Raw genomic sequence first — 6,000 nt, forward strand, 5'->3', positions numbered from 1 at the left:
GATCACAATCTTGTATCAAATTCAAAATTACTATTTGAGACCTTAAAATTATAAGAACAAAAAAATATAATCATGATAATCTTATGCTCAAAAATGACACATTATTCATACATATTAAACAGACTAAAAAACATACTTCCTATAACCCAGATACTGGACATTGTGACATTCCTATAACTGAATCAACAAAAGCAAAAATCTTTTCAAAATAAAATGCAAACACACACACACACACACACACACACACACACAGGTTTAGACACGGTCACTTATAAATAAAGGGGTCAGACTAAACTGGTACTAGACTCCTGTGGCTCAGACTGAAGCAGGATAAGAACATAAAGACATTACAAAATCACAGAAACAGTGTAATAAAAGCAGGTCAAAATGAGGCTACAATACAGGCTATGAGCAGAGATGGAAGGACAGCCAAATAATGTGTTCATATTATATTCTAAAGTGAAATATTCTTCAGACAAGTTCTTCAAGACATTACTCAAATAAGTGCCTGCTTGTTATAAACGCTATTTTACATACTACGTCATTACATCATTGGTATTGGCAAAAAGTGCAGAAAACAGGTCCACATTACGCTGGGGTTGTACGGTTGTAGCAACCGTTTATTTGCTAATGATAAAATATAATGCATTGGTCTGGTTCTGGTTGCCCTGGTTACATTATGGTCAAGTTGGATTAATGTACTACAGAGATTTAAATAAACATTCTGTCCTAAACGTCATCATTACTGAATTACTTACATGTTAAAGCATGTAGGATGTTATTCCCAAAAAAACCTGACTCTTCTTGTGGCCTGAGGGGAGAACCTGACCCTGAAGAGGTGAAAGGTCAAAGGTGAAATTACGGGAAAATGCAGCAGAGACATTCAAACTCAGGTCAAAGTATCAGACAAAAATAACACTAAACAACAACAGGCTGAGAAAAAAAGAGAGGGGGAGAGGGAGAGACAGGAAAACGAGAGAAAGCAGGGGAGAGATAACAATGTTGTTGCAATATTTGAATGTGCCGAATTTTCCGGACTATAAGTCGCACTGCTTTTCATAGTTTGGCCGGAGGTGCAACTTATACTCAGATGTGAGTTTATGTGAAATTATTAAAATATATAATTTCACGTCTTCGTTATTGTCACACTGACAACCGCGGGAGGGCACTCTAGGCGTGTGCACCAGTATGACAGGCACGCAGGAAGTGGCGCTTCATCTACTTCTGGAGTTAATGGAGTTCAGAAACGACAACGAGGATGAAGAATTCAGTGGATTTAGTGATTTGAAGGAAGATCGAGAGTAAACTTGTTAGCTTGTTTTTTACGCTTTAGTTATCTGATTAACTGTTAATATCTTACATTAACATACCAGACACATATTCAGTTCGTTGTCTATGCTTAATGTAGCTGAATAAATATGTGTTACCTTTTCTGCTGTACTGCTGTTCAGCCTGTTGTTCTCCATTTTATTGTTATTATAACTTGGTCTCAGATTTTACATATATATATTACATATATATATATTACATATATATAACATATATATATATATTACATATATATATATATATTACATATATATATATATATATATATATTACATATATATATTACATATATATATTACATATATATATTACATATATATATTACATATATATATTACATATATATATTACATATATATATTACATATATATATATATATATATATATATATATATATATATATATATATATATATATATATATATATATATATATAAAATAACATCGTGCTATACCAAACTGACTTAGTTGAGGATTGAAACAAAATGACAAACATTACCAGTCAAAAGTTTGGACACACTTTCATTTATAGCTCTTCTTTATTCCCATTATTTACATTGTAGATTCTCACTGTAATCATCAAAACTATGAATGAACACACGAGGAGTGTAGTAAACACTACAGCACAGAATGATGTAAACTCAAAATAACTCAGAACTTGTTTTAAAGTGGGTTGTTGTTTTTTTTGACCACTGCTTTGGATTTTTGACATTTCTTGACCCTGACACAGCTGTGAAGTGAAAACTATTTCATGTGAATTCATCAAGAAGCTCATTGAGAGAAGGTCAAGGGTTACAGCAGTGTCAAAAACAAGTGACAAAACAAAGGGTGGCTACTTTGAGGATTTGAAGTGAGTTAAGTTGTTTAAATTGTTTTCTTTGTTACATAAGTCCATATATCTTGCATTATAGTTCTGATGTCCTCTTTGTGTATATGAAATGGATAAAGAAAAAAATACATGCAAAAAGAAGTTGTGTGCAAACTTTTGACTGGTAGTGTACTTCGTTTCTAAAATAGTCATGATTATTAATGTTTTAGTTCTATGATTACCTGTGACAATTATGAAGTAAGAGAATAAATAAATCATGATCCCAATCAAGACTTAGACCATTAGCTGTTGTGAGTTCAGGCTAAAGTAACTCTGACTTGCCTCAATGCCTTTCATTCATTTGTAATGTAAACTTTTGAGTCTGGGTTAGTCTTTTGTGTGGCTGGATCTTCACTAGTTTACTCCATTGTGATTCTTCAGGGCTGTAAAAGTGTGTGCTTAGCGGGAGTTTAAGTCAACAGAGAGAGAGAAGAGAGAGAGGAGAGAGGAGAGAAGAGGAGAGGAGGGGAGAGGGAGAAGAGAAAGGAGGGGAGAGAGGAATAGAGGAGAGGAGAGGAGGAGAGAGGGGGAGAGAAAGGAGGGGAGAGAAGAGAGGAGAGGAGAAAAGAGGGGGAGAGAAAGGAGAGGAATAGAGGAGAGGAGGAGCGAGAGGGAGAGAAAGGAGGGGTGAGGAAGGAGGGGTGAGGAAGGAGGAGAGTGGAGAGAAAAGAAGGGAGAGAGGAAGAGAAGGGGAGAGAGGGAGGAGAGAAAGCAGCTGAGAGAGGAAGAGAGGATGAGAGAAGACAGGAGAGAGAAGAGAGGATGAAAGGAGGAGAGAGGAAGAAAGAAAAGGAGGAGAGGGGAGAGAGAAGAGAGGAACACTGGAGAAGAAGGCTGGCTATATTTTATTTAAGCATTCATAAATCATTTCCTCTTGTTCAAATGACATAAAAAACCTTGGCATTGACTGTCCAGATAACAATGATTGTGTTACAAATGTTCCTTTGTTACAATTCATTGATTCCTACATCCAACAGTTGTCTGCATTTGCAAAATAAAACGTTGTAAATGAATCTGGATATATCATTGCTGCCTTCATTCTACACAGTTTTAGATGCCAAAATATGCCTGGTAGTCTGCTCTTAGTTTACTTAGGGCCAAAACTAGGTTTAAATTTTGATTGTTTAATACCTCAAGTCCTAATTTAGACCTGTTTTAGTCCAGGTTAGATTCCACCAAGTAGCCTTTTTCTGGTTGATTTTTACCTGAGGTTGAGTAATTGTTTAGAGACAACTTCAACCAAGTTTAGTCCCGACCCAGTCCTGGCTTTGTCCTGGTTTGGGCCCAGTTTATTCCTAGATTAGACCTAGTTTAGTCCTGGTTAAGTCAGGGTTCAGACCCGGTTTAGTCCTCTGGTTAAGGCCTGGTTAAGTCAGGGTTTAGACCTGGTTTGTTCCTGGTTTAGTCCTCTGATTTAGCCCTGGTTTGGTCCTAGTTCATTCCAAGTTTATTCTTTCTTATTTATTCCTGGTTTAGTCCTGATTTATTATTACTTTATCCCTGGTTTAATGCTGGTTCCTTAGTCCCGATTTAGTCCTTGTTCAGACCTAATTTAGTCCTGGTCCAGTCCCAGTTTAGTCCTACTCCTTACTGTACCTTCCTGATTGAAAAGGACTGAACCCCATTTGTCTTGGTAATACTTTGGCGTAAAGGCAACAGGTGGCGTTACGCGACAAGTCCCGCGGGATCTCTCCAACAAAGCGCTCTTTTCTTCTCCAAAAATCACCCGAAAATCACTAACACCTCGCTAATTACTCTGCCCTACTTTTAACCCACGCACTTCTCCCCATTTCATGTGCAAAAACAGCAGCAAAACAAAGTATTCACCGCAAAAAGATGCAAAAAGCCAATACCTCGTACCTCTTTCTTTCAGCGTCCGACTTGGAAGAAAACTCCACTTCTCCTCCGTTGTGATTCAAAACGTAAAAAAAACATTATATCCCCATTTTTACGTCATTTTGTACTTGTTGTCACGTATTTTCACACTTATTACATGGATTCCGTGTGTTTTTCGTTAAAGAAAGTGCTCCAGAAAGTCACCCGGCTCCGTCCATACCAGCGGCTCCTCGGATCTGAGCTGACCGAGGAGGAGCAGCTCCGAGCGGGCAGAGGAGGGCAGGATGTACCGCGGACATCCGGAGGTGACTTTCAAAGTAAAAGCACGAGATAAGCTATTTGAAGAGGCAGATGATTGAGTTAACTAGGGAGATTATACACGACATATTTCCTAAATGTTATCTATGGCGCTGAATTAAAGGTGAATCAGGTAATAATGGTAATGTTGTAGCCAGATTTTTACCTGGAATGCTCTAGATATGTCTTTAAATCTATCAGTTATTCAGTTGTGTTTTATAGCTCAAAAATATTCATTCATTCATCATATTCATTCTTACTGTGATCAGGGTCACCTCTCTACTGATTTGACCTGTAATTTGGCCTGGTGGCAGCTCTTGATGTAATGCCATTAATGCCTAATTTGTTGATATGGTACACTTCCATACATTTCAACCACAAAATAATAAAAAATAGTCCAAAGGAAAAATAAAAATGCACTTACCTTTTGTCAGTTTCAGATGACAGCTTCACGATCTTTGAATCAGTGTTGTAAGGCTTCCTCTCTGCATCTTTCACAAACTGTAAAGATAATGATAAACTCGTTCGAGGTCTTTCCACTTCACTTCTGATTTTTATTCAAACTAAAAGGAAACGTCACTCAAACATTTCATGATCAGGGAATTTCTGCAGTGATTCACTGCTGCTGGGAAAAAATGTTTTACTGAAATGACAGAACATGATACACGTCAGGTAATTTTCGCCGAGCTTCACTCAACTTTGAATCAGTCAATACCTGCAATAAGTTATCAGCTGTAGCAAACACAAATGCATAAGCAAAAAACATTACATTACTTTTTATGCTTTTAAGGTTATCCTGAAAATAGTTAAAATTGCACTCAATGTTGATGATAAACTCAAATCTGCAGTATACAGTAGTAATATAATATGATTTTACATTTGGATTATACATTGGCATATATATGTATCAACACACAAATTGTGCAGTGTATTTGCTATTTTTCTATGCATGCCTATTTATTATTTTAAATTATTTAATAATTTTTTTCTCTGTTTTGGACAGTATGAATTGGAGGTGAAGAGTGTAAAGAGACATTCAGCAACTCCTAGGGCTAGGCCACATTAAAGGCCATGTACCCATATTTTCCCCATGTATTTGAGCAAAATGGTTCTCCTCTGTGTACTGGTAGCATCTAATTATAAAGCATTTTATTGTCAAATGATCAGAAAGTGCACAGTTAGCACGCTAGTTGTTGTTCATTGTTAGCATTACACTGACAACAAACTCAGCTCTGCTGTTTGAATGTTGTGAACTCATTTTGGTGAATAATTAGGATGCTCTGAATGCATAAGGTAAGTCAGGAATAACTTTGCAAACCGTTTAAAATGTCCTGTTGTAGTTCTGTTTTTCATATCGACAAGACAGTGGAAATCAGGTACAGCAGAAAGGTGTTGTAGCGTTTTATTTTGAAGTCCTGACCTCTCTGCTTCCTGTTAGTTCCTTTTCACGTGTAACTTGACATTTTCCCATTGAGTTTTTTCTTAAAACAAAAACAAACTTCGCATTTACTTTCAGGTCACGTGGCACAGGCTCTTCGTCTTTACGTCTTTACGTTTTTACATTTCACGCTTAGTCCATTCACAAGAGTTTAAGCAACATTCAGAACATGTACAAACTCCACACTGTCACTACTGTTTATATACTGTAATGAGCCTATAGTTTAACTGA

General features: G+C 36.7%; 1 protein-coding gene across 2 annotated transcripts in view; it reads right to left on the reverse strand.

Moving 5' to 3' along the window:
• LOC117382292 (ras and Rab interactor 2-like) overlaps positions 1-4,261 on the reverse strand; it is a 53,552-nt gene extending 49,291 nt beyond the window's left edge. Inside the window, exons 1-2 of one of the 2 annotated variants that reach the window (XM_055227334.1) lie at positions 4,059-4,261; positions 759-830 (exon numbers count right to left, since the gene is read on the reverse strand). The gene's annotated coding sequence lies outside the window, so the exon portion shown is untranslated. The remainder of the gene's footprint in view (positions 1-758; positions 831-4,058) is intronic. The other variant, XM_055227335.1, reaches the window with a different exon arrangement.
• Between the last annotated feature and the right edge of the window lie 1,739 nt (positions 4,262-6,000).

The sequence above is a fragment of the Periophthalmus magnuspinnatus genome, chromosome 15, assembly GCF_009829125.3.
Source record: "Periophthalmus magnuspinnatus isolate fPerMag1 chromosome 15, fPerMag1.2.pri, whole genome shotgun sequence".
NCBI lineage: Eukaryota > Metazoa > Chordata > Actinopteri > Gobiiformes > Gobiidae > Periophthalmus > Periophthalmus magnuspinnatus.